Below are 25,961 nucleotides of genomic sequence, written 5' to 3' on the forward strand. Positions count from 1 at the left end.
CAGAGCCTGGAGCCTGCTTCAGATTCTGTGTTTCCCTCTCTCTGCCCCTCCCCTGCTCATACTTTGTCTCTCTCTCTCTCTCTCTCTCTCTCAAAAAAGAAAATAAAGACATAAAAAAAATTAAAAAGAAAAAGAAACTAGAAACTGGCTGAAAGGGAGTTACTAGGGAATTAAGTAGGGTAATAGAAATGTTCTACATCTTGATTACATAAGTGTATGCATTTATCAAAACTCATTGAAATTACACTGAGAATCCGTATAATTTCATTGTATGTGAATTTTGCCTCTATTAAAAAAACAAAAGATACTACTACACACCAACTAGAATGGCTTTAAAAAAAATAAGAAACCAATAGCACATACTGAAGAATATGTGAAAAACTGGATATATTACTGGTGGGAATGCAAAATGGAAAATTGTTTCACAATTTCTTATAAAATTAAATGGGCACTTAACATATGCCTCACAATCTCACATTGAGTTATTTACTCAAGAGAAATAAAATATGTCATGAAAGACCTGTAAGTGAATGTTTATAGAGCAGGGACTACAGTTAGAAGGCTATTTGTAATGTCCTGGTCAAAAATGATGGTTTAGTCTAGGCCCATAGGAATGGAGATAAAGAGAAGTTAACAAATTCAAGATATGTTCTAGAGGTAGAACCTCACTGGATTGTGTGAGAAGAAGAGAGGAATCAAGAATGACTTCAATTTTTGGTATGACCATTTGGGTAATTGATGATGCCATTTACAGAGCTGTAGAAAACAAAAGAGTAGGCTATGGGAAAGGAAAATTGAGGGTCCTTTTATAGCCATTTTAAATCTGATATATTTATTAGACTTCATGGACATTTTGGTTATGATATTAAGTGGTAGTAGAATGCTGTTCCATTAAGTTGTGACAATAACATCAGGAATAGGCCTATGAGACATAGAGCTTGATATACTTTTATGTCTCTGTATAATTGTGGATCAGACAGATAGAAAGAATAGGGGAAAAATTAAGATGACACGAAGCAATAAATAGTTTTATTCAAGCAAATGGTGTAGTCACCTGAGTGGATGTTTATAGAAGTTAATAGACTTGAAAATTACATAATGATATGCTTTAGATTCAGGGGTGTGGCTGATATGACCATTCCTTATTAGTTATCTGTTGCTACATAACAAATTATCCTAAAGTTTAGAGGCTTAAAAAATAGTAGGTGATTATTATCTCACAGTTTCTATGGATCAAGAATTGGGGAGCAGGGAGTTTTTGTGTTTTGAGCAGGAAGCACCTGCTTAGTCTTAGTATCTCATGAAAGTGCAGTCAGGGCTACAGTTAGCTGAAGGCTTGACTGGGGCCAGGGGATCTTTTTCCCAGATGAGTGACTCATACACACAGCAAGTTAACACTAACTGTTGGTAGGAGGGTTCAATTCCTTATCACAGAGACTTCTCTGTATGGCTGTATGAGTAGCTGGCTTTCTCCAGAGCAAATGATCCAGGAGCACACAAGATAGAAGCAATGTCTTTTCTGACCTAGCTTCAGATGCCACTCTGCATCATTTCCACAATATCTTATTGATTAAACAGGTTAGCCCTGTTTGGAATGGAAATGTCTACCCAAGAGAATGATTAACAGGAGGTAAAAGTCATTGTGAGCTATTTGGAGGCTGGTGACAGGCAACTCTCTTTTTACATTTTGGAGTTTATGACATATTAAGAATATTAAGGGGCTCGTCCTAGTAATCATGTCATGAGCAAAATTCCCTTAGATATTTGTGGCTCCAAGCCTCATATGAAATTCAACCAACTTTGGAAGATAAGCTCAAAAGAATTCAAGAAAATAAACTTTTTTTTAAAGCAATAAGCATGTTTTTAAATAGTGGGAAGGTTTACAATTAAATATAGAAATGTTTAAGGAAATCAAACACATTGTATTAGTATTTTTGTGTAAAAGAATCTGTACATTTAGTGGTTTGAGTATTTATAATGTTTAAAAGAATATGACCTATTAGAATAACACATTATATATGTAGAAGTTTATGCAAAATATGTAATCTAAGTAATTGGTTTATATTTGTGATTTTAAGTGGAAAACTTTCAAATGAAAACACAATATTACACATTTAAAAGAACTTAAAATTAACATATTTATAAGATTAATTCATTAGATACATACATGTCTTAAGGTTTTTTATTTTTTGGGTGGTGGTTTTTGTCTTTTTGTTTTTGTTTTTGTTTTTTGATCATACAACTGAAGTATTAAAAAACAAATTTAACATATTAAATTTGTAAATGCAGTTAAAATATTTAAAATAGGTTAGTTAAGTAAATTTGAAAATGTGACCAAATATTAATCAAACCCCCCTTAAAAGTGATTGTTTAAATTTGGCTATATCCAGGGACACCTGGCTGGCTCAGTCAGTAGAGCATGCAACTCTTGATCTTTGGGTTGTGAGTTGCAGTCTCACTTAAATAAATAAATAAATAAATAGAAGTTGAATTTCTAAGCTTATAGGAAAATATCCATGGGTTTTGACTTTGTAAAATAAATTATTAATTTTCAAAACCAAAGTAACTTCTCTGTTTTTCCATTCACCAAAGCCACCTTTTAGTAAAGAGACTCTCTTGGAGGGCAGGTAGGGAAAGGGAGGAAGAGATTTTTGGCTGAGGAACTGGGCCTTACCCAAATAAGCTTGGGCTTGACCTTTGCTCCTACCTGATGGCTGAGCTGGTCCACTTGGATGAGCTCCTCCTGCCAGAGCCTAAGGGAATGGGGGAAGGAAAGCTGGAAGCCATGCCTCTGCCTGTGTTGTCTGTCTCTCCATGTACTCTCCTTGTCCTCACTGTGCTCTGTGCATGTACTAAGTGCTGAACTGGCTTTCATACCAGTTCACAGCATGATTCTTGTTCTCTCCAAAGAAGCTGAGTACATGATATAATGGTCTTTCTTTGTTAACTTGCTCTTTGATTATCCAAGGGACTTCTAAGTGACCTGCAGAACTAAGCAAAGAGTACAGTAAAAACTTGCAGAGGGTCCTGGACATACAAACTGCAAGCTCATCCCATAAGTAATATGACTTATCATTACAAAACAAAAATGTTGACAAACATTGGTTATTGGGAGCACAGTCTCACATTTAGTTTTTGCTTGTAATATTGAAGTTTTTTAAACTGACTGTAACTGATCTTACATCTGGAACCCTTACCAGGCTGTTTAATGGGCAGGAGTACTCCTAAATTTTCTATTAACTGTATTTGTGTGTCTTTTACGGTTTATGCTCTTTGTCTGGGATGGCATAAATGTACAGGAAGGGACCTTAGAAGTTCCTGAGTGTGGGAGTTAAGGGTTGCTCTTTGACACTGGATGGTGGGGTGGCCTGCTCTCCGCAATGATGCCTGCCCAGTACCTGACCCTCCTGCTCTGTGCATGGGTTTTAGCAGAGCGCTGCCTGATGAGCCACCCTGACTTCCCAGTCCGGATTTCTCCCTGGAGGGCTTTTCTTCCCCACCCTAGCCCAGCCCTTAAATGCCTCCAGGGCACAGCAAACTTTCACCCAGGCACAGTGCTTCTACCTCCACTCTCTGCCATACCCTGCTCAAACAAGCAAGTCAAATCCACCCCCCACATCCCCCACACCCCCCATCCTGGGCAGCCTGCTGGCCCAGCTCCAGGGGCTTCCAGGAATCTAAGCACTATAAGGCTTTGCTTTCCTAATAGGAGAGGCAGACTGTTTACAGAATCTTGGCTCTGAGGAGACCTACTTCCATTTCTCCTTCACCAACTTCATCTTCCTTGGAATGGCCGCAAAACTTGCCCACTCAGCCCTCTGTTTTTCTCTTTAACGTGAGCAAAAGCCCCTCTGCTCTTAACATCCCAGCTAGCACCCTGTCCCTTTTACATTCTCAGTAGTGTACCTAGGCCCCATTTTTCCTTACCCCTGTCTTCCCCCTAACTTTCCACAGTACTCAGAGCCTAGAGGAATGGACTTCTGGTAAGGATGGCTTTGCTCAGGACACTAAATTCTAAGGATTTTCACAATATTAGGCAAGAAGGTATGGTTTGAGTCCATCATGGAGTGAAGAATGATGAAAACTAGGCCATATGCTAAGGACAAAAATACATTGATATTATATGTATACCTGTATTTCTATTGCAACTAACTTTACATACTATTAATTGAATTTTTGAGAGGGTAGGGATAGGAGATTATATTTAACAAATATAATCTCCACCTGACTATTATATACAAAGGAGTGGACACCTTACAGAGGGAAAAAAACATGTTTAGAAGTATCTTCAGTAGAAGCCAGAAGATGGCAAAAGCTAGAAAGAAAATTCCAACAGAGTACCACAGAAGCCTACAGAAGGGCAGAATGAATCCCAAATGAACAGATTCAAGAAGGCTTCAAGGAGAAGCCTCAAATTTCTGAGGGCTGCCTAGAAGAAGAGGATATAGGAAAGCATAAGATCTCTGGGTTTCTGCTTTTGAGGATTCATGGTCTAATGGCAGAGACCAACATATTTTGTGGAAAAGGTGACATTTAAGCTAGACTTTGAAAGACATGTGTGAATTCAGTAAGCAGAGATAAAGAATGAGAGAAAAAAGAATTTCTAGAAAAAAAAAAAGAAGCATGATTGATTATCAAGACACCAATGGTTCCTTTTCTCTTCCCCCTCTTAATTCTACTTCATCTACATGGTTTCCATGAAAAATATCTTCTTGGTACCTTAGGATCACAGGGTCTCTGTAAGAACCATTTTCTGATAATTGGTTGATGAATGTTGCTGGAATTCTGGCCCAACAGGATGATCAGTTCTTTCTTGTGTATTTTGGAACAGGAACTGAGAAAAAAAAGGAGTCATTTACTTTTGGGGTACCAGAAGATAAACTTTGCAGTTGTTGATGACCATGACCTTGAGAAATATGGGAAGGGAGAGAGAAAAAAGGAAGAGCAAGAAGACAGAGGAAGAAATGAAGCAGATACAAAGGGGGACAATACCATAGGGTGAGAAACTGGTGGCCTTTGTGTCTCTGATTTTGGATGTTTCTAAGGCTCAGCTGCATTTCTGCTTTTGGATTCCCTGAAATACAGTAGTATCTTTGTAGTAAATTTCTTTTTTCTTTAAGCTAGATTAAGTTTTTTAGATGTTTTTTGTTGTTGTTGTTTGTGCCCCTCCAAATCTCCTAGCCAGTTATGTTAGTTTCCTACAGCAGTTGTAATTACCACAAACTTGGTGGCTTAAGGCAACAATTTATTCTGACAGTTTTGGAAGGTGTAAGTCTGAAATCAAGGTGTCAGCGGTGTCAAGCTCCCTGTAAAGATTCTAGGGAAGAATCCTTCCTTCACTCTTTCTAGCTTCTGGTGGCTGCTGGCAATCCTTGGCATTCCCTGGCCTTAGCTGTATTACTTTACTTTCTGCCTCTATTCTTTTTTTTAATGTTTATTTATTTTGAGCAAGAGAGAGTGTGTTTGTGAACATGAATGAGGGAGGGGCAGAAAGAGAGAAAGAGAGAGAGAAAAAGAGTCCCAAACAGGCTCCATGCTGTCAGTGCAGAGCCTGATGCAGGGCTCAGATTCACCAACTGGGAGCTCATGACCTGAGTTGAAATCAAGAGTCAGATGCTTAATCAACTGAGCCATCCAGGCATCTCTGAGGGTACTGAGGGTTGCTCTCTACCCAAAAAGGAGGCATCATGTGCTCTGTGCATGATAGTATCATGGTCAGATTTTCATGGAGGATTGCGTTGATTACAGTGTGTAATATACATTGGAGCAGGGAGAGCTAAAGAGGAAGGAAAACCAATTATACCATCGCATAATTAAAGTGCAAAGTAATACAGTCTTGAGTCAAGAAGAGAATGTAGGAATAGGAGAAGGGACAAGTGGGAGGCACATTGCAAATTCAGAGTTAACCAGGCTTGGCAATGAATTGTACAGTGGAGAAGGCGAAAGAGAGTGTGAAGAAAAAGGTCGACTGTACAATATGGATGGTCCATAAACATCCCTGAGTTTATGCCAAGTGAGAGATGGTATTACCCAGAAGGCTGGTATTGAAGAGAAGGGCAAGTCTTGAAGATCTCATAGGGGTGGACCCCAAAGACAGTATGGTCAGGGAGTTGGAAATAAACTTACAGTTTGGATCACTTCCATGAAAATTATTCCACGTTTGTATAAGAGGATTCCACAGCATAGTCCTTATTTGCTTTTGTTAATTTTTGTTTTTGTTTTTAAATACTCTCTCCCTGCATCAAGGTCTTTGTCTGAATAGTGTATTTTTTTAACTTTTTAAAAAAATTGTTTTTAATGTTTATTTATTTTTGAGAGAGACAGATCGTGAACAAGGGAGGAGCAGAGAGAGAAGAAGACACAGAATCCAAAGCAGACTCCAAACTGTCAGCAAAAAGCCTGATGCAGGGCTCAAACCCACAAGCCATGAGATCATGACCTGAGCCAAAGTCATACGCCCAACCGACTGAGCCACCCAAGTGGCCCTGAATAGTGTATTTTAATTTTAATAAATATTTTCAGAGGTGCCTAGGTGGCTCAGTCAGCTAGATGTTTGACCTTGGGTCAGATTATGATCTCATGGTTCATGAGTTTGAGCCCAGGCTCTGCACCATGGTGCACATGGTACAGAGCCTACCTGGGATTCTCTCTCTCTCCCTCTCTCACTGTCCCTCCCCCACTCATGCTCGCATGCTCTCTCTCTCAAAATAAATGCATAAACTTAAAATAAATGAGTAAAGATCGCCAGATTACTTTCTTAACTGGCTATAGCAAATTCACTTTTCTACTGGCATTGTGTGTGTCTCCTTTCTTTATTGTTTCCACTATTTGTAGGTATTTCACTCTTTAATTTTTGTGATTTGAAAATGTGACTTCTTTTAGTGGCTATAAAACATTCCACTATATCAACATACCATAAATTACTTAAACATTTTATTTTTGTTTAAAGTTTATTTATTTTTTTAGTAATCTCTACACCCAATGTGGGGCTTGGAATCATGATTCCAAGATCAACAATCACATGTTCTGACTGAGCCAGAGAGGCACCCCAACATTTTCCTGTTTTTTGGACACTAGATTGTTTTCCATTTTTTGCTGTAATAAAATTAATAACCCAGAAATGGGCATATTTTATACCTAAACCTGTGTCCCTCCAATGATACAGGCAGTGATGCTTAAACGTTGAAAGGTTACCTAGATATAGCTTCCCTAGGTTCTTTGCTTTGTTGTTTTTCTTCCTATGTGCCTCTTTCATTTCACTGATAATATTCTAGGTGGACAGGGAGGGGTATGAGAAAGGGAAAGGATTAAAAGAAATAGATTTTTGGTTATCTTTGAATTATATTTAGATATGCTATACCTATCTTTCATTAGCAAAGTGATCTAGAATTGCTATTAAGCCATTATTAGTTCTCTAATTTTACCTTATGTGTAAATGAAGTTTCCCATTTTATTGATGGAAGAACAAATGCAAGAGTTTCCTGGCATTGTCTGTAACCTACAAAAGCAGCTTGACTTCATTTTCTTTTCTTTTTTTAAAATTTTTAAAAATTTATTTCTGAGAGAGAGAGAGACAGCGTGAGCAGGGAAGGGTCAGAGCAAGAGGGAGACACAGAATCTGAAACAGGCTCCAGGCTCTGAGCTGGCTGTCTGCACAGAGCCCGATGTGGGGTTTGAACCCTCACACTGCGAGATCATGACCAGAGCCAAAGTCGGACGCTCAACCAACTGAGCCACCCAGGTGCCCCTCGACTTCATTTTCTTAAAGAAATTCTGAAAAGCATCAATCTTTACTTGCCACTATGAAAAAAAAAAAGATGAGATTTATATCTTGGTACCATGAGTGATATATAATATATGAGTGGATGAATAAACATCCTTTTCTATACTCATTTCCCTTAAACTTTAGCTATTAGAGTAGGAATGCTTCGATTGCAGAATTCTCACTTGAGCAAGGTTTTTATATAACATTATTCATATTCTTGGCCTTGGTTGCCAATTAAGTCTCTCAAGTCTAAAATTGCTTTGTTTGCTTTTTAAGGAAATCTGCCCACCTTACAGACCTACAAGTTAACTAACCAGTCTGTTTTTTTCCCCCTCCCAGAGGACTTTGCTCTGTTGGTTTCCTGCCAGCTCTTACTTTCAAATTGAAATAGTTCAGTTTCTCTGTTTCTAGAACATAGAATTCATTATGCCTGGATTTTTGCCAACAATGTCCTTCTCATGTTTTTAAAACTAAGATGAATGTTACAGAATGACCTAGTGGGCTTGACCCACGATTAGAAGTCAGGCAGTGATATATTAGATGCCTGCATGGATGCTCTGTCCTGGGTAGCAGGGCTGCTAGGGGAACAGGATTCTGGGAGGGTGGGAAGGGCATCCAGGGTGAAGCCTATGGACTGTAGTGGAGAAATATGTGCAAGAGATCAAGTAAGATTTGGCTGGTGTGAGGCAAGACTTCCCCTGCCCTTAGGGCTCTGGTCTGTCTCTACCATAGAAAGGGCATAGTCATTCATTCCTTTTGGCCCTTTGGGTAGAAAACAGAAAGCCAGGTGACAGAGAATATTTATAAAGGGCTCTCAAAAGAAACCACTCTATTTTTTTTTTTTTTAATTTTCAGTGCTTTTTTATTCTCTTGCTACCTCTGCAATCCTGCCTATATTGTAGCTGCCAGTACTGAAAAGGCATTCTTTCCTGCAATGGAACAGTTTTAGGAGTGTTTATATCAGCATAATGCTACACCCGAATGAATTTTTCATCCATGTGGCTCTGTTGAATGACATAAAGAAATTTCTTTTTTTTTAATTTTATTTATTTATTTATTTTTACAAATAGTTTATTGTCAAATTAGTTTCCACATAACACTCATAAGTGTCCTCCTCCATGCCCNACATAAAGAAATTTCTTGACCTTTTAGGTTACTTTCTAGGGATGTGTAAGAATCTAAGTTTTTTTCCTCTTCTAATTGGTTATATATATATATTTTTTAAATTAAACTTTTAATTTTGAGATAATTGTGGACTCCCATACAGTTTTAAGAAATAATGCTGAGGTGGGGCACCTGGGTGACTCAGTTGATAGAGCCTCAGACCCTTGATTTCAGCTCAGGTCATAATCCCAAGGTCGTGGGATTGAGACTTGCTTTAGGCCCTATACTGAGTATGGAGCCTGCTTAAGATTCTCTCTCTTTCAGGGTCCCTGGGTGGCTCAGTCGGTTAAGTGACCAGCTTTGGCTCAGGTCCTGATCTCACAGTCATGAGTTTGAGCCCTACATTGGGCTCTGTGCTAACAGCTCAGAGCCTGGAGCCTGCTTTGGATTCTGTGTCTCCTTCTCTCTCTGCCCCTCTCCAACTCATGCTCTGTCTCTCTTTTTCTCTCTCAAAAATAAATAAACATTAACAAAATTTTAAAAGATTCTCTCTCTCCCTCTGCCCTGTCTCCCCTGCTCGCTCTCTTTAAAAAAAAGAAAGAAAAAAGAAATAATGCTGAGAGATCCTGTGACCCTGTGTACCTTTACCCAGTTTCTCCCAACAGTAATATTTTGCAGAACAATGGTACAATATCATTGTGTGACATTTATGTATATCATTAACATTGATTCAATTAAAATATATAACACTTCCGTCACCACAAGGATTCCTCATGTTACCCTTTTATAGTCACATATACCTCCCTTCTTCCCTACCTCCTTCATTATTTCTCATCAACTGCTAATCTACTCCATTTCTGTAATTTCGTCACTTTAAGAATGTTTATAAATGGAACCATACAGTATATAACTTTTGGATATTGGCTTTTTAAACTCAGCAAAAATACCTAGAGATTCATGTATGTATCAATGGCTCATTTTGTTTGTTTATTTAATTGCAGAGTAATCTTTTATGGTATGTATGTACTATAGTTTGCTTACTATTCACTCATTGAAGGACATCTGGGTTGTTTCGCATTGGGGCTGCTGCAAATAAAGATGCTCTGAACATATGTGTATAGGCTTTTATGTGAACATAATTTTTCATTTCTCTAAGGTAAATGCCTAAGAGTGCAATTGCTGGTCTTGTTGTAGTTGCATGTTTACTTTGATAAGAACCTGCCAAATTGTTTTCAAGAGTGGCTGGACCATTTTACATTCCCGCTAGCAATGTATGAGTGATCCGGTTTCTCCACATCCTTGCTAGCATTTGATGTTGCCACTATTTTTTATTTTAGTTATTCTGATAGAAGTATAGTGATACATCATTGTGATTTAAATCTGCGTTATTTTCCTAATGTTTAATGATGTTGAACATCTTTTCATGTGCTTATTTGCCATCTGTATATCCTCTTTCAGAGATGTATTCATGTTTTTTGCCCATTTTCTAGTTGAATTGTTTGATTTCTTTTTTTAATTGTTGAGTTTTGAGTATTCTCCATATATTCTGGATTATAGTTCTTTGCTGGGTATGTGGTTTGCAAATATTGTCTCATAGTCTGTAGCCTGTTTTTTAATCCTTTTAACAGAGTCTTTCGGAAAAAAATAATTTAGAGAAATCCAATATACATATTTCCCTTGCCTACCCCTAGATCCTGAAGATTTTCTCATATATTTTTTAAAGTTTTACACTTTACATTAAAGTCCAAGGCCACATATTTTTAAGTAGCTGTTTAGATCTCTGCTGTCTGAAATAGGCCTTAGCACACAGGTGCAGTTCTTGCTGTTCTAATTTTTTCTGTCAAGCATCTACTGACTGAAGTCATTGATACCAAGTTATGGATACAATTTCTGATTAGGTACATGATTCTGATTTTATAAGTCATTCAAGTGATGTACTTAAAACCATGAACTCTGGAGCCAGACTCTTTAGGTTCAAGTCCTGATGCTATTTTTCCAAAAGTTTATGATCTTTTGCAAGTTACTTAATCCCTATGAACATCAATTTTTCACATCATTAACATCCGGATAAAAATAATAATACCTCTTTCTTTTTCAAATTTTATTTATTTATATTTTGGAGGAGAGGAGCAGACAGAGAGAGAATCAGCGAGCGAGCAAGAGAGAGAGAATCCAAGCTGTCTCCAAACTGTAGGTGCAGAACCTGATGTGGGGCTCAAACCCACATACGATGAGATCATGACCTGAGCTGAAATCAAGAGTCAGATACTTTTAACCGACTGAACCACCCAGGCACCCCAATATCTATTTCTAGATTGTTGTGAGAAGTAAGTGCAATATTATGTGTAAAAATGCTCAACTCAGTGCCTGATACATACACAGAAACATTCAATTATTGTTACTCCTTTTCCTTTCTACACTCTATGCAAAGATTCTCTAGACACATTCCCCAACTCAGAGGCTCCTTCCCCATAGTCTTCATTTTTTCCTCTGTACCTCTCCCGCCTGGTCCTGCTCATTTTCCTTCATTTATAAAATCTTCTCAACCTACTTTGTCAGTAGAAAGATTTATCTATCTTCAAACTATTATAGTCTTCATATATGTGGTCAGGTTAGCTTTATTTTTCATGGGTGTATTGTGTACACAATAAGGTCTCCTTGAGGACATGCTCGCAGCCCTCCTCCATGGAATCTAGGTCTATACTGGGCAAGTGGCAAATCCTTAACAAGTCCCCAATACACTGATAGTGAATATCTCAATTACAACAGGTTTTGTGGAAAGCAACTTGGCAAAATGAATCCAAAGTCTTAAACCCTTTGACCCAGTAATTTACTTTTTTCAGAATCTATCTGAAGAATGCCAAGATATTTGAACAAAAATGTATGTACACTCTAGGAATATTTCTCATAGACTTACCTGGGAAAGTCAGGATTTTAAAAGACATAAAGATATAACAAAAAAAAAAATCAGGAATCATTTAAATTCTACTTATATGGCAGAATATTGTACTATTGATAATATTCTGTTTTCCTAATCATGGATTATATAGCTATAAGGATATTCACTAAAGTACTTTTTATACTAGCAAAAACCATGGAAATAAAATAGAAGCTCAACTAAATAGATAAATTAACTTTTAGAAGTCACAAAATAGAAGTAAAGTATGATCCCATTTATTTAAAAAATGTATGTACATGCAGACACACATGAACATACAAAAGACAGGAAAAATATATGCCAAAAATGTTAGTAGATTGTCTCTGAGTAATAGCTTTTTGGTAATTTTTAAAAATTGTTTTTAAATGTTTTTTATTTATTTTTGAGAGAGAGAGAGAGAGAGCATGTGCAGGGGAGGGTCAGAGAGAGAGAGAGATACAGAATCTGAAAGGGGTTCCAGATTCTGAGCTGGCTGTCAACACAGAGCCTGACGCAGGGCTCGAACCCAGGAACCATGAGATCATGACCTGAGCCGAAGTTGGAAGTTTAACCGACTGAGCCACTCAGGCACCCCGAGCTTTTTGGTAATTTTAATTTTAATTGTGGTTTCTCTAAAACATAATATTTATTATTTTTAGCATAAGACAATAAGAATGAAAGTTTACAATCTGTTTTTTTAATGTTTTATTTATTTCTGAGAGAGAGAGAGATGATATGAGCAGGGGAGGGTCAGAGAGAGAGGGAGGGAGATACAGAATCTGAAGCAGCTTTCAGGCTCTGAGCTGTCAGCACAGAGCCTAACACGGGCTAGAACCCATGAACCATGAGGTCATGACCTGAGCCCAAGTTGGACACTTAACCGACTAAGCCACCCAGGTACCCCTACAATCTATTTTTAAAAATTTTTTAATGTTTTTTATTTATTTCTGAGAGAGAGAGACAGCATGAGCAGGGGAGGGTCGAGAGAGAGGGAGACACAGAATCTGAAACAGGCTCCAAGCTCTGAGCTAGCTGTCAGCCCAGAGCCTGATCTGAGGCTGGAACCCAGGAACTGAGATCATGACCTGAGCTGAAGTCGGTCGCTTAACCTACGGAGCCACCTAGGCACCCGTACAATCTGTTTTTTAAATAGAGTTTTGGAAAGTATTTAATTACATGAATGTAGTGATCATTCATCCATCACATTCAAAACATTTAAGTGCCTATCAACAGTTAGGCCCTACTAAGAACACAATAGAGAGCACAGCTGACAAAGTCTTTGAATCACAGATAATCTACTGAGGGGCACAAAACATTACAAATAGTAAGAGAAATGATAACACAGCAATAGTACTGAATATCATGAGAACTTAGAAAAAGATGGGGGTAATGGAGTGCCTGGGTGGCTTAGCCTGTTGAGCATCTGACTTCGGCTCACAGTTCATGGGTTGATGACTCGCATAGGGCTCTGTGCTGACAGCTCAGAGCCTGGAGCCTACTTCAGATTCTGTATCTCCCTCTCTCTCTGCCCCTCCCCCGCTTACACTCTGTTTCTCTCTCTCTCAAAAAGAAATAAACATTTTTAAAAAATTGTTTTAAAGAAAAGGATGAGGGTTAAAGAGGAAAGATGAGCCTTTTTTGTGGAACTTGAGTTGGAGCCAAAAGAAAGGGATAGACAGGGAAGAATGACCTAAGCTGAGGGATAAAGATTTTCAGAGTTCTCTTGAGATACCACTGAAGAAATGTGAAAAGTCATGAGTAGGGAGAAGGGTTTGGAAGGAAAACTTGGAAAAGTAAATAGGAATTGGAACATGAAGGACCCTATAGATTATGCTGGTGACATGTTCTATCCTTAAAAATAAATATTGGGAGAAAGGCAATTAAAGTTTCTAAATGGAAATTTCATAATAATATTTTTGCTTTAAAAAAATCACACTGACTACTGTGTAGGAAATGAATGAAAGGGAGATAGAATTGGAGGAAGGGAGACCAGTTTAGGTCAATGAGATAATGATAGTAGCTGTGGGTATGAAGAAATGAGACCTGATCGAGAAGTGACTTGGTGATAAATTGGATTAGTGATGTTGGTGGAGAGGGTGCTGTTGGGGAGGAAGAATTTCCTCTGCACTTCAAGATCCGTCTAGTTGAACTAAGAATCAAATTGCCATGAGTCAGATAAACAGGAGAAAAATCAAATTTAATAATAGAAGTATGGGGAATCCACAGAGACATGAAGTTCCAAAGACAATGAGACAACATACTGCTTATATGAGCTCAGGGTCTGAGGATACAAAGGGGAGAAAAACCATTAGCAGGAAGATGTCTGGAAAACAAAGTTTGGTCTATTATGTAGATAAGTTTCTTAGGTAAAGAGGAATCTCTGATAATAACTCTCTTCCTGGTACTGGCAGGCAGCTGAGGGGGAGGTAGAGAGCTTTTCTCAAATCTGTTAGGTTTTGACTGCTTTTAACTTGAAATAATATTCATGTCAAAGTGGCCCATCTTGAGTCAGGCTGCCCTTGGCCCCTATAGTGTCAAAGAAAAGCAAGAGTCAAGAAAGATGTTTTAGCTGCTGAGTTGACAATTGTGGATGGTGGTATCATTAACCACCGTCAGGGGGTTAGATATGGGTCAGATCAGGAGGCACCAAGTAGGGGGGAAAATGAGTTCAGTTTGGGATATGTTGAGTTTGAGCTGCCTGTAGGAAGTGCAATGAAGTGTTTAGGAAACTACTGGAGATGCAAGTGTGAAAGTCAGGTGTGAAAATAACTGTATAGACATGTGTTTTGGGGGGCAGTTATGACAGTAGATGAGATCATCAAGAGATATATGTATAATGAGAAGAGAAGAGGGCTTAGGACAGAACCCTAAGGAAAACCGACATTTAAGAGACTGAAAATCAGGAAAAAAATAGACTCAAACCTGGTCTGGGACAGAAATTTTTTGTGTGATGTAATTTACAACTCCTTCTGGGAAGCAATTAGCATTCCTGATAAAGTGCGTGAACAGTTTTCTGACAGACTTTAATAAGACTGAGAACTCCTTCTGGGAAGCTAGGGTTACCCATCCAGCTGATTGACTAGCCTAATAATCCTTAACCAGATGTTCTTTTTTTGTATCCATTCTAAACATGGTTACTGAACTTCTCTTTTTTTTTTTTTATTAAATGTCTAAACCCAAATTACTTCTTTAGTTGAATTTTTCAAAAACCTTCTTCTCATGTACTCAAAAATAATTTGGGACGCCTGGGTGGCTTAGTCGGTTAAGTGTCCGACTTTCGCTTAGGTCATGATCTCGCGGTTCGTGGGTTCGAGCCCTGTGTCGGGCTCTGTGCTGACTGCCAGCTCAGAGCCTGGAGCCTGTTTCAGAGTCTGTGACTCCCTCTCTCTCTCTGACCCTCCCCTGCTCATGCTGTCTCTCTCTCTCTCTCCTAGAAATAAATAAAACCTTAAAAAAATTTTTTAAAAAATCAAAAATAATTTGTCTGAGGCATTTCTTTAAAAAAAGAGAAACTTGCAAAAGAATTATGCGAGGCTAGAGACTTAAGAGAGAAACCAGAAGACTCTTGGTGTTATGCAAGTCAGATGAAAGCATTTGAAAAAACAGAACATAAATGGGCAACAGTGTCAAATGCTAGTGGGAGGTCATGCTAAACAAGAATGGGAAATCACCACTAGAATTGGTAATAAGGAATGTCAATGGTGATCTTACCAGGAGTAGTTTCACTGGGGTGTCTGGGGACATCATTTCAGATATCAGTGGGCTCAAGAGGGAGTGTAGACAATTCTTTCTAAAAGTATGACTATAAAGAAGGAATAGGAAGAGAGCTTTGAGAGTGTTTGTTTTGTTTTGTTTTGTTTTGTTTAGTGGAGATATAACTATATTTAAATGTGTTTAGGAAGAAGTCAATAACCAGGGAAATAGAAGTACCTGAAAGAGAAGGGCTAATCTTGACTTGGAGAACAGAGGAGGTGGGCCAGTCTCAAGGGATTCTGAGTCCAGGGGAGAGAAGGTCATCTCTCTCCCATTGTGACAGGAAAGAAGGGAGAAGATGGGCCTGCAGTGACGACTGTTTTCAAGTTTGCTGGTAAAAGGTCAAAGGCTTTCCTGTCCATCCGGCTCTGTTACTTGTCTGATGTAGGAAATTGGGAACTCTGCTGAAAGTGCTAAGATAAACGGCAGGATGGCAGACTAAGGATTGGAAGAAAGTTCTGAGAATGATCCTGAGGCGAATGGGAGACTGAACTGACCGAGGAAATGGAGAGTGATTTCAGGACATCGTGGAGAAGGAGGATAATGAATACATTGTGAAACCAATCAGCACAAGTCTGTGATTTTCTCCAGTGGTCCTCAGAAGTCCGGACTTAGGGATGAAGTAGGCTAAAACATTTCAGTTAATCTGGACAGTTCTTAGTGAAACCATTGAAGCTTTGCAGCTTTCTTTGCCTATCCTTTAAATGTGACACCTGAATTTTGAGCCTAGGCTCTCTTTTCTTCTTTCTTTGTAAATACTTCCAATTACTCCCAAAACAATACTTGCAACTGTAGGGGCCAAGGGCAGGCTGCTCAATATGGGCCATTGTTTTTTTCTTTTTCTAAATTTTTATTTAACATATAGTGTAATATTGGTTTCAAGAGTAGAATTTAGTGTTCAGCACATATATGTAACACCCAGTGCTTGTCACAAGAGTGCCCTCCTCAGTACCCATCACCCATCTAGCCAGAGAGGCCACTTTATTTTTTTATTTTATTTTATTTTTCTTTCATAGTTTATTGTCAAGTTGGATTTCATATAACACCCACTGCTCACCCCAACAAGTGCCCCCCTCCAAGCAGATGGGCCACGTTATAATGAACATTATTTTGAGTTAAAAGTAATCAAAACTCAGCAAATGCAGGAGAAGGTGTCTTCTTGGTCCTAACTGCCTAAATTTACATTGGAAAGGAGATCCTGTACCAGGAAGAGAGCTATTAATAGAGACTCCCCTTTACCTAAGAAACTTATCTACATAACAGGGCAACCTTTCTTTTTCAAAAAATCTCCTTTCACTTTCCTGCTAATGGCCTTCTTCCTTTTTGGGTTCTCAAACCCCACACCTCAAATAAGCTTCATGTTGCCTCATTGTCTTTGGAATTTCATTATTGTGTGGATTCTCTGTAAATATGCCTATTTGATTTTCTCCTGTTAATCTGTCTCCTGTCAATTTGACTCTAAGTCCAGCTAGAGGGACCTTAAAATAGAGGAAGGACTTCCTCCCCAATACAACTCAGCCTTTTCCCAGAGAACCAGACTCCTGGGGACTATCTGCCTTCTGAACACCTTTAGTTAGTGTTTTCTCAAGCTCATTGTATCCCCACGTCTGCATTTCCTCTACTCTGAGAACGATTGTAAGCCTCAGGAGGGGGCAAGGGTTTGCCATTGTATGCCCTGAGCTCAGTGTTCAATGAATGTCTGCTAAATAAATGAAAGAATCCAATCAGTTGTGTAAGCCTGAGACCTGGGAGTCATCTTTTACTCCAATTTCTCCTTCACCTCTGGCATGCAGCCCACCAAGTCTTGTCCACAACTAAATATGTCTTACAGCAGAAGAAATAAAGTGAATGATAAAACAATTGTAACACAGAAACTTGTGTTTGCTCTGCCTTTCTTGGCTCATTAACACTGGAACTGAAGTAGTGGGAGGGCAACTCCTTCCCTATTTCCTCTCCCTATCTGCACCCAGCCCTCTCAGCCTTAGAGAAAAGGGAGACAGTTTTACATTAGCTAATGGTTCAGACACAGGTTATAATGGGCCATTAAGGTATATCATATAAGAAGAAAACAGAGCTTTCTGAAAATGGGATGAGGACCCTGTAGGGCGATGACAGAGAAGTGAAGGAGGAGGAGCCTGGGATGGGATCCAAGCCTGTGTATGAGAAGCTTCCCCCCCCCGCCCCCCAAGATCCTTACCAGGACATGAGTCCTCCCAACCACATTGGGGGAAGCTGGCTCTTTGATTACCAGGGGCCATGGAGCTTGAGCATCCACTCTGTGTACAAGGTCAGGGCTTGGACTCTTCTGTACTGGGACTTCAGCCTATTTACTGCCTGGCAGGACCTTTGTTTGGTTTCCCTAGACTATGCTCTCTCCCAGAATGACTGCATCTATCTAGCAGGTACCTTCTTAAGGTGCCCCAGGGAGCCTGTAAGATCTAGAAACATACCCTCAGCACCTAGTTAGTTGGGGGAAGGAGTTCCCACATGCCTTTTCCAGAATGGGTGCTGAACTGGGTGAGCTGGAGACCTCCAAAGAGCTGGGACAGTGTTAATAATGGCTCCATCATGGGCTGATTTGTCTGCTTGTCTCTCTCCCATGATCAATAACTGTAGTCCAAGCCTCTTTCATCTCTCACCTGCTAACTGCAGAAACCTCCTAACTGGCCTCCCTACCTTCTATCTCACCCTTACCCCATCCATTATCCACAGAGAAGTCAGAAGTTTTGTAGAAAGAAAGAAAGAAAGAAAGAAAGAAAGAAAGAAAGAAAGAAAGAAAGAAAGAAAGAAAGAAAGAAAGAAAGAAAGAGAAAGAAAGGAAGGAAAGAAGGAAGGAAGAGAGGAAGAAAGGCAGGCAGGAAGGAAAAAAAGTGGAAGAAAGGAAGAAAGAAAGAAAGGAAGAAAGGAAAGAAAAAGAAAGAAAGGGAAAGAAAGAAATATGTGCAATACTTTACCTCCTCCTTCCCTGGCTAACAGCTAGGTTTCAGCTTTAGGGTTACTTATTTTGAGATTTCTCTGACAACCCTTCTTCCAGGACACACACACAAGATTAGATATCTAGGTATATACTTCCCCCAATGCTTCAGTTGGTTGTAATTATTTGTTTATATTTTTAACTAAATTGTGGGCAGAGAATAGGCCCACTTGTCTGTTTACTTGTGACCTTCTCTCCAATGCCGATTCCTGTACTTTGAGTTTGGTGGATAGGAGTAAGGTCTACACCAGTGGTTCTCAAACTTGAGCATGGATCAGAATTACCTGGAGGTTTGTAAAAACACAGGTTATTGGATCCCCCTTATTGATTCAGTAGGTCTGGGGTAGGGCTGTAAATAATGCATCTCTGACAAGTTCTCAGGTGCAGCTGCTGGGGCTGGTTGGAGATCACATTTTGAGTTACCACTGCTCTTCTATCTGCCTGGAAGATAGGCTAGAGGGGTAGATTTGAGTGAGTTTTCAGATAAAAAGAAAGTTTGAAGGAGAAGTATAAATTTTGGACATCTCAGAGATCATGGCTAAAATGGGAAATATTTGAATTTGATGTTAAAAATGGCAGAACTTGGGGAGCCTGGGCAGCTTGGTTGGTTAAGCATCTAAGTCTTGGTTTTGGCTCAGGTCATGATCTCACAGTTTGTGAGTTTGAGCCCTGCTTTAGGCTCTGCGCTGATGGTACAGAGCCTGCTTGGGATTCTCTCTCACTGCTTCTTTGTCCCTCCCACATCTCTCTCTCTAAATAAATAAACAGACAAACTTAAAAAAAATCATTAAAAAAAAATGGCAGAACTTTCCAATAGTTGACAAGGTCCTGTGAGTAACAATGAAAATGCATGGTTCAATGGCCTGTAGATGAAGGTGTGCTATGGAGGCAAAGACCTGAAAATGAAAAAAAAAAAAGTTTGTATTTGAAAAAGTATAATATTGAAATGAAAAAAAAAGGGTTTCAAGTGAAAAAGAAGATTGTAAAAGAGAATGTGTGATGTCATTTCAATTTCATTAAAAATGTCTAGAAAAAATACTGAAAATACATGGTAATGTTTATAATAGTTATCCCTGGGGTGAGTTTTATTACCTTCCTAAATTTTGAAAATTCCATTATCATATTTTCCTTTCATAATTAGAGGAAAGCTTTTTTTTTTTTTAATTTTTTTATTTTGAACCCTCTGAGTCTCAGACATTTCCATTTGGTTGAATTAAATGATGTCCCGTTTCGTCCCCTTCTTGAACTTGTTTTTCTTTGACATCTTAACTTGTGCTGAAAGTATAAAAATCAACAAAATTAAAAGAACTAAAATTAAAAAAACAAGCAAAAAAAGGAAAAGGAAAAAAGAACCTCAGATTAAAAAAATGATTTAGTTGTTACTGACACCCACAAGAATATATTGGTCCTCTAATTACGCCATATATTTGAAGGTTGTAACCACCCACCTGGAGGGGTTACCAGACTGTCTGGGGCTGGTGACTTCATCCACTGGTCAGACGACTTCATCCACTGGTCAGACAGGGAACGCCAGTCTGAATCTCTTATCCATCACCTCTTGTTTCTTTTCATAAAATTTCAGGAATGTACTGAATATGGTTCTCAACTTTACTCTTCCTGTTCAGATTTATACTTCCTTATCTCTCTTTGAACTAGATCCTCTCCCACCCAAATAATATCATTTTTGAAAGTTACTAAAAAGTTATTCTTTCTACCCTTTAGTATTAAAAATTACTTCCTTAAAAAATGACTTGACAACCTAAACCCTCTTTATAGGGTTTATTTGGTGCATAAATTCAAAGTCCCAAACAGGTAAAGTTCAAATACACTTTTAGAACACAACCTACTTTGTCCAAGATAGCTCTTGCGCAATAAAAAAATTCTATGTGTTGGGGCACCTGGGTGGCCCAGGTTGAGCGTCGGACTTTGTCTCAGGTCATGATCTCGCAGGTCTGGGTTTGAGCCCCGTGTCGGGCTGTGTGCTGACAGCTAGTTTGGAGCCTGGAGCCTGCTTCGGAGTCTGTGTCTCCCTCTCTCTCTGGCCCTCCCCTGTTCGCACTGTCTCTCTCTCTCTCCTAGAAATAAACAGAAATATTAAAAAAAAAAACATTAAATTCTATGTGTCATAATGTATACCAACTGGCAGTAGTATTTGCTAGTAAGAATTTCTTGTTCATTTCTCTAAAAGAATGAGATATATAGGACTTTTAGCATATGCATTTACTTTAATTATGAACAATTCTGTGAGTGCCTGGCTGGCTCAGTCAATGAAGCATGCAACTCTTGATTTTGGGGTCATGAGTTCAAGCCCCATGTTAGGTGTGGAGCCTACTTTATTTATTCAAAAACAATTTTTAATATTCATTTATTTTTGAGAGAGAAAGAGAGAGAGAGAGTCAGAAAGAGAGGGAGACATTGAATCTGAGGCAGGCTCCAGGCTCTGAGCTGTCAGCACAGAGCCAAATGAGGGACTAACAAAGGCACAAACCATGAGATCATGACCTGAGCTGAAGTTGGACTCTCAACTGACTGAGCCACCCAGATGCCCCAAGCCTACTTTATTTTTTATTTTTTTAAGAAATATTTTTATTTATTATTATTATTTTTTAGTTTTTTAAAATGTTTTATTTATTTTTGAGAGAGAGAGACAGAGCACATAAGCAGGGGAGGGTCAGAGAGAGAGGGAGTCACAGAATCCGAAGACAGTCTCCAAGCTCTGAGCTAGCTGTCAGCACAGAACCCGATGTGGGGCTCGAACCCACGAACCGTGAGATCATAACCCAAGCCAAAGTCAGATGCTTAACCAACTGAGCCACCCAGGTGCCCCAAAAATATTTTTATTTCTGACTCATTTTTCTTTTGAGCCTACTTAAAAAAAAACCCAACTATTAATTATGAACAATTCTAAATCTCTTATCAAGGCCTTCTAATTCTTTACCTACAGAGAAGTACATACAAATGAAATGACTAAATGTTCATGGGTTTAATCATGTATGGTTTCAAAGTTAGAAATATGAATATAAAGTTCCAAATATTTATTTCATATTAACCCATATTATGGAAGAAATAATGAATAGTGTCTGACTACAGCAAAATGTAGAAGGTATACAGAATTGTAATTTTCATCACAAACACGGATCAGATCAGATCAGGAAAGACTAGAATCTTAATATTTCAACCATACTGATTACTTCGTAGCTATTTTCTTTTTTAAATAAAAACATTTTTTTTAATGTTTTATTTTGAGAGAGACAGAGCGTGAGCAGGGGAGGGGCAGAGAGAGAGAGGGAGACACAGAATCTGAAGCAGGCTCCAGGCTCTGAGTTGTCAGTGCAAATTCCTACACGGGGCTTGGCTTGAACTCAGGAACTGAACAGAACCAGGAGATCATGACCTGAGTTGAAGTCAGAGGCTTAACTGACAGCCACCCAGGCACCCCGTAGCTATTTTCTTTTTTTTTTTATATATTTTTTATTTATTTCTAGGAGAGAGAGAGAGACAGCGTGAGCAGAGGAGGGTCAGAGAGAGAGGGAGTCACAGACTGAAACAGGCTCCAGGCTCTGAGCTGGCCGTCAGCACAGAGCCCGACGCGGGGCTTGAACCCACGAACCGCGAGATCATGACCTAAGCGAAAGTCGGACGCTCAACCGACTAAGCCACCCAGGCGCCCCCCGTAGCTATTTTCTTAAATGTCCTTACACTCCCCGTAATAAACTATAAATTAACAGAATTGTTCTGAGACCAGGAAATGGTGATCCTGAATGATTTGGCAAAGTAAGACAGTTAGTGACAGAATGGAACCAGAAACTAGTTTTTCTAATTGCCACTTTAGTACTTCTTATTTTAGATTGTATTATCTGTGCTGCCACAAGGTAAACCATGACATTGACTTTCCCATTTTAGAAAAAAGATTGTATAAAAGTTTCCTTTGTGGTCTGATGGCAAAAGGCATATGTTGTATTATTTTAAAAATGTTAACTATTGATCATCATTGACAAAATGTTTTTACATGATACTTATGGATCAAATTGTTCTTCATTTCTTCAATAATCACCACTTTCTAAGTCTGTTAAGAACAATCAGAAATTACTGAATGTTAATGAAGAAAGACGCATTAGATATCATCTTGTCTATCATCTCACTGGGAAAACTAAGGCCCAAAGACATTTGTTAGAGTCACAGTGTGAGTTGGTGGGAGTCTCCTGACTTCTAGTCCAGAGCTGTTTATAGCACATAACACTGCCTCAGCGCATCCTATTTCAAATTCAGGGCATAATGAGAGGATATTCTTGGGACCATCAGTACTGATCAATGAATCAGCTCGGGGAATCTGTGTGCCCTCTTACCTTTTTACTTTTCTCTTAAATGTATTCAATACACTTTCATTTTGTTGCCTGATGTGTTGGGAGTGGGGACAGTCAGAAAAAACAAGTAAAATGTCAAGTGGTAAATGTAATTTAGATTTTTTTTTAGGGACAATGAGAGAAGTGAGGCTGGCAAGACTTTAGAAAAGTTGCAATTTTTCAGAGGAGACCAAGAAAGAGATAAGGAGGAATGACCCAGGGAATTGATGACCTCCTGCTATCAGGGCCTCTGTTGGGCAGTTTATGGGGCTTTCTCATTCTTCTTAACTACACTTCAGGTTAGCATCTGTTAACCTCCTTTTATTACTCATGAAGAAACTGAGGCTCCAAGAGGTCCCATCATTTATCCCACAGTCACACAGGCTGGGAACTAGTAGAGCTAGATCCGATGTGGTCTGTCTGTCTGTGGAGCCTGTGTAGTTTTGGTTCTACAGGAGAATATATGTAAGGTGAATGAAGGAAAATAACACTAACTGCAGTGTGATCTAGTAGTAGTAATAATGACAGCATAGCTCTTTACATGTGTGATTTCTGAACATGTTAAATGAGCATATGAATAGGACTGATGGGGTGTCTCTTGCTCTTCCTCAGAAGAGGAAGACAGAAGACATTTTATACTTAAGATTTTCTTTGGCTTACTTGTTTTCTGAAAAAGAATTGAAAGGCTCAATTAGTTTTGTTTTGCCACATTTTATCAGATTATTATGTTCTTGATGTGGGGGATAGATTGACATGTGATTATGTGAAATCAAACCTGGTATCTTCAAAATTCTTCTAGCAGATAAGCATCCCTATGGGTTCACTATTCAGTTTTGTAATTAGTGATTACTGTTCACATTTCCTGGATGGGAGTTTTTAATCTGCACCCAGGTCTTTTTCCATTTTAAGTTAAATGTCATATACACTCTTAATTTCTTTTATGTTAACCTACATATGAAAAAGCAAATTTGTATTATGAGAAAAATCAGCAACCGGCCATTTTTACACATACATATCCCTCAAATAAGTCTCTGATGACTAATTTTACTTTAGTCTGCAACTCCAGTTTAAGCTTTAGGCTCCATTCTCTTATTTGGAAGACAGTGCCCAGTTCTGCAATACTGTGTAATATAAAGGTAGTGTCCATTTATAAATAATCATTGTCTTCTAATGAATTAATTAATTCTCACTTGCATTTGTCGGTTCGATACAAACTTGGGTAAAGATGCATTCTGTTTCCAAAATTGGGATTCTCTGTATTTAAAAATGTCATTCTAATTCTCAACTTCCTAGAACTGTTACTACAAAAGAACTATTTATTTTGCCATTCATCCTAAAAATAAAACCTTTCACCCGGATTACATACTTTAATAGTCACATTTTTATCTAAATAATTTTAGAATAATTTGAAAGAATCCATTTCTAGGTGCAATGAGATCAGACACGAGTTGGAACTGGGGCAGGTTGGAGAGGGTAATGTAAGAGCCCACCTCCTTGCTTAGAAACACCTCAAGAATTTCTAGACTCACAAGGGAAGTGAAGGAAGAGATTTTAAAAGCTGAATAGTGCCGCTCTTTGCCAGCTCTTGAGGACGAAGGCCCAGCCGGCTGCGGCGAGGACTGCGAAGAGTTAACGAGGGACTGAGCCCCCCGCGCCGCGGACTCCCGGCGCGCTCCCTCCGCCCTCATGTCCCCACCCTCTCGTTTTGGCAAGGGATTAAAGTGCTCCCCCCTGTGGCAGCAGTGACCCAGAAATGAGTTTGATTCACACAGCCCTTCCTCCATAACAAGCCAAACGCCCGTCCGAGAGTGCCTGCCTGCGCNTTGTTGCTTTGCTCGGGAGTTCTCGGGAGTAATTTAATGCCGAAGGTCGCTGCCTAGTGGAAATAATATAGTACGTCATTAATATGGCGCCAAAAGATTGGGTTCTCGATAGTAGCGAGGAGGGAGGGCAGGCAGCTGCCGAGCGCAGCGTTACTATCCCACCAGTAACTTGGGCATTGCTGGGGCGGGGGCCAGAGGAGGAGGAGATGATTTTTGGATCCTGAGAATTGATCTGTGTTGGATCAGTAAGTTTTATTATGATTATTTCTCAATTTTGGGGGGCTGAAGACTTAAGACCTTTTTCTTCTTTCGGATTTGCGAAGAACATGCGGTTTTCAGGTGAATCATCATTTAAAAGCGTTTGGGAGCAGAAGCCCAGTGTAGTTGGCTTTAGTTTATACAAATTTTTGAAAAGCCAAAGCGCATTAGGCTGCATGAAAGTGGAAAGCATAGTAGCAACTTGGTAGACAGATGGCAATGGCAGAACGCAGGTCCGCGTACATATATGAATCCAGAGTGTGTGTGACCGTGGTGGCGGGGGGACGACTGTATTTGTCCAAACATAGGTGTGTGTGTGTGTGTGCATAGGTACATCTGTTAGGGTGGCCGCAGCCCTGGCTCTTGTCACCGCGTCACCACATGTCCAAAATATTCTTTGCATCAATTCAAGGGCAGTGAGCAAGGGGTGTAGGGACAGCTTGGCAATTAGATTCTTCCAAATTGGGTTTCCAACAATCAGACCTTTTACTTCAAGCGAGACTGTAAAGTGTAAAACCCTTCATCGGTGAAATTAGGAAGGAGTTGCACTGGTAGAGCAAAGTACCGATTAACCATGAACTTAAAACGGGTTGCAAATTGCAACCTTTGGCACCATCTGCAAATTGTGGGGGTGGGGTCGCTCTGGCTTTGCTGCCTTAAATGAACGTGCAGTGTACCTCCGGACTGCAAGTTGCTAAGCCCTTCAGTGCACGTGTCTGGTGCCTGTGAGTGTGTGTGTGTGAGTTGGGGGCTGTTGTTTGGTAGCCAGCAGGCTTTCCGGGTTGTTGGCGCTGGCTTGCAAATGCGGGAGAGGGATGGAATGTGGAATGTTGACCAGGGAACCGAATCCTGTCGGAACGGTCCCATTTGCTGGAGAAATTCGATCCCTTCCACCTCCTTCCCGTCAAAGGTGCCGCCCGGGAGGGACTCGGGGAGGGGGACGGCGCGGCCGTTTCCAGCGGCGCAAGTGGCTTCTGGACGCGAGGGAGCGTTTGATTTGCAACTGGGGCCGAGCGGATTGGTG

At 39.5% G+C, this 25,961-nt stretch overlaps 1 protein-coding gene across 1 annotated transcript in view; it reads left to right on the plus strand.

Annotated features, from left to right (window-relative positions):
- Positions 1–24,881: 24,881 nt before the first annotated feature.
- The window catches only part of JADE1 (jade family PHD finger 1), a 59,940-nt gene continuing 58,860 nt past the window's right edge, over positions 24,882–25,961 (plus strand). Inside the window, exon 1 of the mRNA XM_077766828.1 lies at positions 24,882–24,924. The gene's annotated coding sequence lies outside the window, so the exon portion shown is untranslated. The remainder of the gene's footprint in view (positions 24,925–25,961) is intronic.

Source organism: Crocuta crocuta, unplaced genomic scaffold (genome assembly GCF_008692635.1).
Source record: "Crocuta crocuta isolate KB4526 unplaced genomic scaffold, BGI_CrCroc_1.0 scaffold120, whole genome shotgun sequence".
NCBI lineage: Eukaryota > Metazoa > Chordata > Mammalia > Carnivora > Hyaenidae > Crocuta > Crocuta crocuta.